Raw genomic sequence first — 13,306 nt, forward strand, 5'->3', positions numbered from 1 at the left:
ATACAATGGGAGGGTCAGGCTGGCTGTATACTACGGGGGGCTAGCTATATACTACTGGGGGCAGACTGGCTATATACTACTGGGGGACAGTATGTGCGGTCCAGCAATGGTATCTATGGGGCACATTTACTAAGGGTCCGCACTGCGCATTTTTGTCGGGTTTCCCGACTATTTCCGATTTGCGCCGTTTTTGGCACACAATTCAAATTGTGTCGCAAGACAATGCACTCACATACACCGGGAAGAAGAAGGTGAACTCCGGCGGACCTCAGCAGGAAAATGGACGCACGATCTTGAAGAATCGCGCCGGACTTCATCCTCGTCAGAGAACGCACCTCGGGGATAGCAACAGGACCGGGTAAGTAAATCTGCCCCTATGTGTTTTGTATATTCATTGCTGGAATATATTTATGTGTTTGCTACATTCTTTTTGGTATGAGCTTCGCAGGTAGTTTCACTGGAGGGACATATTTTTTTATTTTATGCTATATTCACGGCTGGGAGGCCTTATTATAGATGTTTCCATACCAGTTGGCCTTTCTTATTGTTTTAATGGGGGCATTTCATTTTTCCAGTTTTGCATGTCTTGCGCAATTTTGCATGTCTGCCTAGGGCACCAAAATGCCTTGTCCCGGCCCTGATCAAGGCTGGTGTGACAAACACTGATCTTGACATATTCCCCCAGTTTACATACAAGATGTAAACATGGCATCCCATAATTCTTTTTATCAAAACAATAAACACCACAACAGTGCCAAGACAGACCCATTTAAGTCATTGCGGTCTGCTAGGTACTGCTGGTACCTATTATGTGAGGGGTCCACACTGCTGGCATGGTCTTGGTAGCCATGACAGCAGCATAAGCGGAGGCATACTCTGAGGCAAGTACAGTATCATACAAGCACATGCAATATATTAGAGTGTGTAAAAAAAATATTCATATACACCCACAACTATATACACTTACCTACACCTGTCTATACACAAAGGCACGTACATACAAACACACATCATGCAATTACAGTTTACACATACGTACACACAGACATACCTATCTATATTCAATAGTCCATTCTATATTCACATACAGTATGCATATCTTAACACATACATCATGCACCACACATATAATACCACATACATATATACACATGTATATGTATATCATATACTTATATACACATGTACTATCACATACATACAATTATGTATATACTAATACACTCAAATACTCATCAATCACATACAGATTATATATATATATATATATATATATATATATATATATATATATAAGTCCAAAAAATAGGCAGCACTCCAAGGTTGTAGTCAAGAGCGTGAGGGTGAAGCTTTATTCACCCTCACGCTTTTGACTACAACCTTGGAGTGCTGCCTATTTTTTGGACTCATCTACAAAAGACAGTTTGCCACGGAACTTACGGCTTTGCACCACCTTACCACTTTAACTAGTAGTGCTGCTCCGGACTTCTCTTTTTTCCTGTATATATATATATATATATATATATATATATATATATATATATATAAACAACATTTGAAAAGTCCAGCAGCACCAAAATTGCCAAGTAATTTTGTGGGTGCAAACCCCAATATCCTGGTCTTGACACACCAGACAAATATATCCAAGAAAAAAATGAGACTGCACTCCAAGGTAAATGTGAAAAAAACGGATGGGGGCTTTATTAGCCCAAGTGCAACGTTTCAGACCCTGTTCAGGATCCTTTTTCAAGCAATGTGATAAATCCAACACTCCATATATATGGACAACATCATAAGTCATGTGATCATATCAGGTGCATTTATACAACAAAATTACACTTCAAAACATTCATATATGTGACACAGTGAACAGCTTCCATTGATATATTAAGAAGCATCAGTAAATAACCCTGTGTAATAACCCCATTTCTTTACCTCTTGTAACTTGGTGACAATAATACTATCTCCCCCGGCGTTCAGAAGTACAAAGGGCGCATGTGCGCGTGTCCCTATGACGTCAGGGAGCTATCTACCTATCATATACCCCACATTGTAACCACCTCCTTCCTTCAAAACATGCTGCGACACTTTGTGGCGCAACCGCCTATTTCTGGTGCACGCGCCATATTGTGGCGCATTCACTTACTATTTCATTCAGCATCACTAAGCGTACCTCATATGAGGTACGCAGCAGTTTTACAGAGAGCACGGTGTGCTGTACGAAAGTATGACACACTGTATGCAACTCTATACTGCATTGTAATGTTTGGCTATAAGCCGTGGAACTGATGTTCACACACATGCACATTGTGCACTTATAGATCACATATACATACACAGGTCACACGCACATAATGCATTTATTTTACACATATGCATATACTAATACACAAACACACATCAAGCATTACACATACACATACATACATAACCATCAGTTTGTGATGATCTGTAACTAGGTCATTGACTGGAACAGCTATGGGCCCCCAGGAGCGTGGTACCCTGGGTTGTTGCCCAAAACGGACTAATGAGGATCTGCCATTGTTGAAAGTTATAATTCATACCTGAAGGCCTACTGTGTGAGTGTGGAGGGGGGGGGGGTCTTTCTCCACTTGACAGCATATATGTATGCCATCTATTGGAAAAACATTCAGCCTCAGGTTGCCTTAGAACAAACTTGGGGTCTTAGCTGCAGGTCCTACATAATGATCACCAGCATTCTTCATGTTGGTTCAGAATATATGTGGCACACACGCTAGCCTGTCCAGGGTGCACCTAAAAAGTACCACATTAGATTAGGTTGAATAAAGACAGTGCCATTAAGTATAACCTAAAATTCTACAGTGTTGATCAAGAGGAAGGAAAAAAACATATGAAGCCAATAGTGGGGGATAAAATTCCTTCCTAACTCAACATGCCACTTCAAGAATCTTCCATAGCATGTTATCATTTTCCTCACTGGTAAGAAGCTGCAGGACTGTGTTCTAGTTCATATAATGTGCAGTAGGTGACCAAAGCAGATGAATTATTGATTTAAAGCTCTAATTTTATTTAGAAAAGAAGCTCATTGTATTGACTTGCATGTAGTGTGTGAGCCCTGGAAACATGAAACCTTTTGAAACACATGTGGAGCTATACTATTTATTCCTGTCTCCAATGACACACAGCCTGTCACCTCTAATGCTGTGCACAATGTCACTTGTGTGCCACTTCCCCTTCTCTGGAGTGGATATCTATCACTAGGTGTCACTAGAAAAATGGAGCTTCTATTTTCAGTATCTGTGCCAGCACTATTATTCAGTTTGTTGCTAACTAGAGTAGGAGGCGCACTAATTCATTTCACAACCACTCCATATAATGTCAACAGAGTCACTACTTTGTCACGTGAATCATTATCTAATGTCCTTCCTACAGAAGGCAGTGACATCCAACGGACTGTAGTATAACGCACAAACCACATTTTAAAAAAATTCTACACATAAAGTCATCCATAACAGTATATAAATATATTGATTGCAAAATATTGTCATTCAGTGATTTCATACATATGGCAGTATGGAAATAACATGACCTACCAAAAACAGTCCACACCCCCCTCTGAGCTTCAGCATTGTCTCAGACAGTATAATGTTATATTATAGGCGGCTTGAGCAGTAGCCCATGGCCACCCAAACCACCCACCAACTTTTATATTGAGAAAGACTTTCACCCATGAAATCCTCCAACATTTGTTCCTGCTCTTATCACATATGTACACAAGAGCAATTTCAGGACCTTTGAAGGTCCTCCAAAGGTCTAGAAATAGCAGATTTAAAGAAAGCAGAAGGGATACATCCTCCATTTCCCAAGAAGCTTGATTCTAGTACCATATGTAGTAAGTGAATGCCAGATTTGAAGGGGTTATAATATTCATACAACCCAGGGCACATGGCAGTCTTAATTCACCCCTGGCTTCTCCCCTACTTACACCACTTCCATGCCAAGTAGGCGGGGATGGGCACAAAATGAGCAAATTGGGTCTTAAAGGAAACCTACCACTGCCCGCATGATGAAATCATGCGAGCAGACCACCCAGTAGGCTACTTAATGCTGATGCTGGCACATAGTTTTGTTAGGCTCGGCGAACTTTAGTTTAGCTAAAAAAACTATTTTCTTACATATTTAAATGAGCCCTCCGGTGCTACCCTGCGCCATCTTCGGGCTGGCGGTGGCTTCCGATGTTTAATTATTCCTCCTTCAGGTGCCGAGAGCCGTGACGTCACCAAGCTCTCGGCACCTATCGCGCATGCGCAGACACTAAGTCTCGCACAGCCGGCCAGCGATAGGTGCCGAGAGCTTGGTGACGTCACGGCTCTCGGCACCTGAAGGAGGAATAACTAAACATCGGAAGCCACCGCCAGCCCGAAGATGGCGCAGGGTAGCACCGGAGGGCTCATTTAAATATATAAGAAAATAGTTTTTTTGGCTAAACTAAAGTTCGCCGAGCCTAACAAAACTATGTGCCGGCATCAGCATTAAGTAGCCTACCAGGTGATTTGCTCGCATGATTTCATCATGCGAGCAGTGGTAGGTTTCCTTTAAGCCAGGTATGATAAACCTACAATGTACTTAATATTCTATTTCATTGAAATTTCATTGATAGAAGATATTGGCCCACACTTATTATTAGTGAGGCAAACTGCACTATAGCCACATTCATGAAGACCGGAGCTCGCGGCCAAAGTGCATAAACTGAGTGCACCAGTTTTTTCTGGTACACTCAGTTTAAGGGATGTGCGACACATTTTTGTTGGACTTCTGACATAAATGTGTGCACAGTATTGTGTTGCGGTGTGCGTAGTGCTGCCACAACACAATACAAGCTCAGATACTTCATAAATAAAGAATTCTGGCGTAGATTGCTTCATAAATGTGGGCCCTTGTTTTTTTACAACTTCTCATTCATGCAACCTCAGGCCTTATGATTGTGGGATACACTTTCTTATTAAAGGGGTATTCCAGGAATAAGCATAATTCATATATAAATGGATACTCAAAATATAAGCTAATGTGTAATTAGTTGTTATTTAAAATTTTGCTCCCCTTAGCAGAAAATGCTGGTGACATAGACTGTGATGGGGAATTAAAATGTTACTGGCCCTTTAATCAGTCCGTTAATTTCCTCCGTACGGTCCGTTGCAGAGCATACACAGGATACAAGATGGCCGCTGGTCACATGTCCACATCACATGTCCTGCACCTGCCTGGGCAGGTCATGTGATCACCACTACGTTTGGCTGTAGTTGGTTGGTTGAAGTGTATCCTGTATGGCCAGTGTTGTGGTGATGGCAGTTACACATCATTACTATGGTAACAGAGCAAGAAAACCTGTTATATCATCACTGGGAGCAGAGCATAAGAGGTAGGAGGAGTTACTGAGAACTAAAGGATCATGGAACTTGTAGTTTCCAGTGGCGGCCATCTTAGTGATAACTCCACCTACTTTAGAGAGGCCATAAATTTTGTAAATCATAAAATCAAACTATTTAAGCTCCGTTTTGTGACTAATGACATTGAGTATTATTGTTTTCATTTATTTATACCATCATGGGTTTTTGTGTCAGACATTCATATTCCCGGAATACCCCTTTAAGTATATTAGTTGCGGGCAGCTTTTACTTATGGTTGGCTGCTAGACACATATATAACCAAACTGTCACTCTAGATTTTACGTAGAAGATAAACATATACACATCTGATTTACTGAAAGAAAATTATTATTAAAATGTTTGTTTTTTTTAATTATATGTACCACACAATTTCTTTTAAGTATGTCCTCTAAGGAACGCTTCAGATAAAATATTATGTTTCAGAAGCCAGCCAAAGAATCAGTCCTCCACAGGGGGCCATACACTTGGGAAAAGCACAGACGTCTTCTGCCATAATAATAACAGACCTTGAAAATCTGAAAGAGAAAGCTATTCCCTTCCGCACTGAAATTAATTTGTGTAGAAAATCTAATATGGGTTTACTGCTGTAATTTAACTGCATATTGGATGTCCATTATTTTGGAATGATCTGTTAAGCTTTCTGCAAACAAAAGTCTAATGATTAGATTTCAGGACATTTTCTAATACGACATACTGGAGATGTAGAGATTAGGGAGCCTTTTCATAAGGCCATATGTAACGGTGAAGTTATGGTTTCATCAATCCACACAGGGAGACTTTTTGTGCTATCAGTATTCAGAAACATCTAATAATAGACACTGCACATCAATGACCTTTAAAGGGGTATCCCACGAAGACAAGATTCTTAAATATACTCAGGATAACACAATAACATACTCTCTAATTCACTGTTATGAACAAATATACAGCATTTTCACAGGTATAATTCCAACCTGTCTCTATTAGTCCTGGTATACACAATTTCGGTTGTCCTGGAATCCAACCGTAAATCTTCTGATTTTTATGATCGGGCAGGACAGATTCTTCTTATGATTTGCTTCCGCTGTCTACTCCATGCAGTGTGAATTTTGCCCCTTAATTACAAGACAAGCTCACACACTGACAGACAGTTCCTGCCCGCAAGCAGCAGTGTGCACAGACTTAGGGCTTATTCACATGGCAAATTTGCGGGCGCATGTACGTCCCTGTAGACGGCAATAGCAGCACAGCGGGGATACGGTGCCACACACCACGAAGGGGTAGAGCATGCTCTATCTTTTGGCGTGTGTGCGGCCGTGAGCCGCTGTTTTCTATGAAGGGAGGAGGTGCACGGCGGGCATACCGCGTGTGTATGTACCCTTACTCTACAAGCTACAAGCAAGATAAGTTTGTTATAGCAGGAGAAGGAGGCATATAGCAGAGCTGACTGTGTATGTTATAGCTGAGTTAGCAGAGTGTCATTGTGTGCTATATCCCTCTCATGGATATCATCTCTGATGTGTCTCATCTCTCTTTTTCTTTGTGTCAGATGTTAGTAGAATGTTCAGAACCTAAAGGAAAGTGTAGATAAACCTGTATGATGATAATCTAACCATATTGTCAGCACAGAGGAATCATGAAGTGTCTGCTTAGAGAGTCCACGCCCACACTCTGGAATTTGACATTGACCACCACTGAGTGATAGGAGCTAAAACAGCAATAAAACTGAGTGCAATTGTAAATTAAGAGGGTTAAAATTATCTTTATTGTGTAAACATCATTAGGGGATTATAATTTGAGTACTTTTTAGGCTGAACTTTTCAGTTTTTAAGTCTCACTGACTTTATTAATGTTAAGCCACTTAACTGCCAGGAAAACAGGCCACATGTGGGATTAGACCACATTTGTGGACATCACCCATGAGTTGTCTCTTCCCCACATAAAGAGAATAATTCTATAACGAATACATAGTAGTTGGGGCATTGTTAGAAATTTTACAATTCGGCATAATAGCTCCAAGCTACACACCTCTAGTTCATGTTATTTTTTCAAGCTATTTAACTCTCTCCAGACTTTTTGCTTACTGTTTGTGGTTATGTTACTACAGAAAATGTATATACAGCTTTTGTCAAGGTTAATATGGTAGATAGAAAATTATTTATGCACATAGATAGTCACTTAGATACTGTTTTAGAAACTTAAATCTCTTTTTTGCTTGTTTTGCAGGCGTTTGCAGGCATACGCAATTGGCCAGCCCCATTAAAGTTTTATGTGGTTGGGTAGAATAGAGCAATCACAGCGATTTACGAAGCAAAGTGTTATACAGCCCTCTAGTGGGCACAATTAATAGTTTGGCTACCTTGACCTACAAAGTGAAATAACGATTTATTTGTATTAAACTGTATTGCATTTTAATAATGTATTGAGAAGAAGATAAACATTGTATTTGTGGACTACTCAAAATTCATATAATCGGTATAGGTTGCTGAAAAACAGACTGTAGTGATCTATTTAGTACCTTGTGTTTTCATATTTAATTTAATTAATTTGCTATATGTAAAACATGTCTTCAATTGGATGTTATTAAAAATAAATGTTCCCGTGTGAAGATAATTTCTCATAAATGTAGCCATGCTGTCCCTTAGAAACAAGATAGCATCCTTGGATACGACCACCTCACATTTTGGCAGCAGTGGCCAGACATTCTTTGTGCAATCATTCCAGCAGAGGTGACCGTATCCAAGGAGTCAGTCTTCACTACAAATCACTACATTTATGAGAAATTACCGTATATACCGGCGTATAAGACGACTTTTGAAGACAGAAAAATCTTCTGTCTTCTCTGGGGTCGTCTTATACGCCGGTAATCGTCTTATACGGCGGGTCCCGGTGCATGGAGAGGGCTCACGGGCTGAGCCCTCTCCATAGCCGGTAAGTCTTTGCTGCATATTGCAGCAAAGGCTTACAGGTAACACCCGCGATCGGTGCTAGCACCGATCGCGGGTGTTTGCACAGCGATGGCTGCCGGCAGCCTCAAAAAGCTGCCGGCAGCCTCAAAAAGACATCGGGGTGCATACTCACCCTCCGTTGGCCCCGATGTCCGCGCGGATCATCTTCCGCGCAGTCTTCATTCTTCTGCTGGGCGCCGCCATGCTTTTCCCCGGGGCGGCGCCTAGTATGACGTCAGCAGCGGCACGTCATACTAGGCGCCGTCCAGGGGAGAACAATGGTGGCGCCCGGCACGAAGTTAGTGAAGACAGAAGACGGGCGCCGAAGCCAGAAGAGGACCCACGCGGACATCGGGGGAGCAGCGCTGCAGGTCGGGGCCACCGGAGGGTGAGTATATAGGTTTATTATTTTCTATTAATGCTGGGCTGGCTGGATATTACTGGGGACAGTGCTGTATACTACTGGGGGCAGTGCTGTATACTACTGGGGGCAGTGCTGTATACTACTGGGGGCTGTGCTGTATACTACTGGGGGCAGTGCTGTATACTACTGGGGGCAGTGCTGTATACTACTGGGGGCTGTGCTGTATACTACTGGGGGCAGTGCTGTATACTACTGGGGGCTGTGCTGTATACTACTGGGGGCAGTGCTGTATACTACTGGGGGCTGTGCTGTATACTACTGGGGGCAGTGCTGTATACTACTGGGGGCAGTGCTGTATACTACTGGGGGCTGTGCTGTATACTACTGGGGGCTGTGCAGTATACTACTGGGGGCTGTGCTGTATACTACTGGGGGCAGTGCTGTATACTACTGGGGGCAGTGCTGTATACTACTGGGGGCTGTGCTGTATACTACTGGGGGCAGTGCTGTATACTACTGGGGGCTGTGCTGTATACTACTGGGGGCTGTGCTGTATACTACTGGGGGCTGTGCTGTATACTACTGGGGGCAGTGCTGTATACTACTGGGGGCTGTGCTGTATACTACTGGGGGCTGTGCTGTGTACTACTGGGGCCTGTGCTGTAATGGTAATGTTGTTGTTGTATGCCTTATGTTTATGAGCGACAGTTTTCCTGCTATATACCTGCATGTCATAAGAATTTACATTAAAAAAAGGACCATGTTAAATTCAAATCTGTTTTTTTTTTTTTTTTTTACCGGTGTTTTGTATGCGTTGGAAAAGGGGTAGTCTTATACGGCGAATATATCTTAAACTCTATATTTTAACAGGAAAGTAGGGGGGTCGTCTTATACACCAGGTCGTCTTATACGCCGGAATATACGGTATCTTCACACAGGTAAAAAAATTTTTAATAACATCTAATTGAAGAAATGTATATGGCAGATTAACGAAACTGAATGTGAATGCCCAGACGAGAATACCCCTTTAGCAATTCTAAAGACTTTTCATTCATGCAGACTAAACTGTAGTTATTAGCTATTATTAGTCTATTACAGTGTTGGGGCAGCTGGAAGCATGAGCTTATATCACATATTGATATGATGCATGGAATCCTGTCCACGGCAGTGTGGTCGGTCCATGACACAGGACACACCATGGTTCATGATCATGGGCCAACCGCTAGGCCATCCTACAACCCAAAATATAAATCTAAAGCTACACAGCTCTAAACCAAAAATGTGCAACTTAAGTTTGAGTATATATATATATGTATATATATATATATATATATATATATATATATATATATATATTATATTGCAACATCCGTAGAGCAACAAAAGAAGCAGTTAATCCAGAACCTCTTATTCACCTGCAGCAGAGATTTCAGCTGAAAGGACTAAACAGTCAATTCCAGATTCCAGCTTCTGCATGCATTCAGTCTGCGTGAGACCCCCCCCCTCCCCCCCCCCAACAACAGACACTCTGCTTCACAAAACCAAATTATCAACACAGAACAGAAAAGTGACAATAATTCCAAGATATTTCTTATTATTCGAACCCCCTCCACTAGAGGAGCTCTGCTGCCCCGGTGCCGTTTTAGCCTTTAAGGAGGGGATTGATCCTGGCCCCTAAAGTGAAGAAGGCCCCCAGAAGGGGAGAGAAGCCCCCGGGACCCCAGAAAGAGGAGTGGGTAGGCGATACGCCACTTACCCGCTTCCTCCTCCGCTCCACAGCCGCCTCCATCACAGGACCACGTGCTGCACGGAGGCCCGACAGCGCGCAGACCCCGGGATCGCACCTCGTGGAGACCTCCAGCATGGCTCCAAAGCCGGCCGCGGGTAAGCGGGGAACAGCGGTGCCCACCGCAGCACCGCCTACACATAAGGACCGCAGTGCTCCCGCCGACACCTCGCACGCCGCGCCGACCCGCCATCTTGGCCCCCAGCCAGCCGAGCAGCGCAGCACCCCTGAGGCGCAGAATGTGGCTCAGCAGCGCCAGAATGTGGCTCAGCAGCGCCAGAATGGGGCGCAGCAGCGCCAGAATGAGGAGCTTCAGCAGAATCCCGACCCGGGAGCCAGTCAGAGATACACTGGAAGGGGGGAATCCCCACATGCTGGAGGTAAGGCCTTATCTCCAGCACCATCCCCAGACCTTGATTGTGGCCCAAAGAAGCTAGGCCAGAGGGAAAATGGAGGACATGGAAGACACCCTGGGAACCCCCTGCTGCGATCCCCCCAGCTGCCACAGCCAGGGGAATTTGTCCCTGGAATGCCATATATCCCCAGATCGCATATAACGGAAGACGAGCTGGGTGCTACCCCCACTCTCACCCGCTATGCTGCACCTTCCCCAGAGTGGGAATCATCGCCTGAGCACTGTAGTGTGGACACTATGCCAGATAAGAGACCCCCGACTTCAGAACCGTACTGGCACGCTCACCTCCAGAATTTGCCTACTAAAGAGGACTTTAAATCTTTAATTGCCGAAGTCAAAGAGGCGTTCAAATCTGAAATTTTGGAGGTACGACGTGATATTCAGTGCATGACGCAGAAAATTGATAATTTAGAAGCTGAACAGGCGGACTCAAGGCGTCAGATTTCACATACGCAACATGCTGTGCACTCTCAATCTGTCACACTACAAGAAATGGCCAGACACCTGGAAGACCTCGATAACAGAGGAAGACGTAACAATATTCGGGTGAGAGGTCTATCGGAGGTGGAGGGCAAAGAGGATGTACGTGTCACGCTACAAGCTCTCTTCTCAGCGCTATTGGGGGAGCCGGAAACACAGGTGAAGCTTGATAGAGCTCATAGAGCATTAAGGCCTAAAGCACTGGGAGGAAACCCACGAGACATTATCTGTTGTGTGCATGACTTTAAATTAAAGGAACGTCTCATGCTTGCGGCAAGGAAAAACAAGAACTTTGTTTTTAACGGAGATGTCATACAACTCTACCAGGATCTTTCTGGGATCACCCTTCAGAAGCGGCGGATCCTACAACCGTTGCTGGATATTTTACGTGAGAATGACATAACCTACCGCTGGAATTTCCCCTTTGCTCTGTCTGCCACCAAAGATGGAGTCACGGCAACGCTCTCTGTGATGGAGGAACTGCAGGAATTCTGTGACATCTGGAACATCCCGACCCCGCGACTGGATGACTGGGGGAGTCTCCCCCCTCAAATGTGCCAACCACAAAATAAGAATCAACCGCAACAAAAGAGACGAAGACCACGAACCAGAGCTCCATCCCAGGACTCTTATGAATAGAAGAGGATGCTTGTTGAATACATATCCTTTATGGGGTTCTTGCATTTGATTGCTTGTAGAGGGTCTTATGTTTGCTTGTGTCTGCATATACTAGGGGTATTTTCCCCTCCTTAGTTATACGGGAAGTAATATGCACAAGGGCATCGGGGCTAGTCCCTGGATAGTTAGTGATTTATCTAATTTTTCAAGTTTTGTATAGTACTATAATTGACGTATCTTTTTCCTTCAACAGGTTCCATTGCCACGTTTTCCCCCATTTGGTGGGTCTTCTCTGGATCCTACCCTCTGGCCCTGACCAAGGGCTTCCACAGGAGGTGGTGAACCCAGATCAGCCGACTATACTCCCCCAAATTAGGGGTAGACCGGCTGAATAGACCTACACCAGGGTCAGGAAGCTTTTCCTCTCCCTGGTTATAGAATTGGAAGTTTATCCTTGTTTTCTTATTACTTTTTTACTTGTTTTTACTCGTCTTGATAGTTTGTCTTGTGGTGTGTGTGTTTTGTCCCCCCATTGTCATACCCCTTGTCCTTCTTCCCTAGTGTTACTGACACCTTAGGCTTTCATACGCCGACATCCTCCTATATCCCCATACCAGAGCCTACTACATAAGCTGCACACGGCCATTCCCACCCCCTCTCCCCCTCAGGGCCTGTTCCGCCGTGTATAACCACTCACCATGGTTCAGCTTTTGACATTAAATGTGAAAGGGCTCAACTCTGCCCCAAACGCCGACTTACGCTCAATGAGCTTAAGAGAAGTAGGGCAGATGTGGTGTTCTTGCAGGAGACACATTATGATGCGACAGAGAATTTTAATTTTGCTAAACATCTTTACCCGGTATCTTACATGGCGTCCACTGAGAACAAAAAAGCGGGAGTGGCGATCTTGTTTTCAACCTCGTGCCCCATAGTACCTGACATTGTGACATCAGATCCCATGGGCCGGTTTATTATTGTTCAGGGTAAAATGTTCGTTTCGCCTGTAATTTTATGCAATATATATGCCCCCAATTCATCACAGGTCCGCTTCATTACCAAAGTCCTGAATAAATTAGCTAAACTCCCAGCAGCACCCCTACTGATAGGAGGGGACTTTAATGTCATTTTTTCAGAAAATATGGATCGGCTGGCAATTGACTCCAATCCCGCCACTAGATCGCAAAGTACTACATCAGCGGCCTTCCGTAGAGTCATCAGGAGATTTGCCCTGTATGATCTGTGGAGGGTGGGTAACCTGGGTGACCGTTCGTTTACTTTTTATTCTGC

The sequence above is a fragment of the Engystomops pustulosus genome, chromosome 1, assembly GCF_040894005.1.
Source record: "Engystomops pustulosus chromosome 1, aEngPut4.maternal, whole genome shotgun sequence".
In the NCBI taxonomy this organism is placed as follows: domain Eukaryota; kingdom Metazoa; phylum Chordata; class Amphibia; order Anura; family Leptodactylidae; genus Engystomops; species Engystomops pustulosus.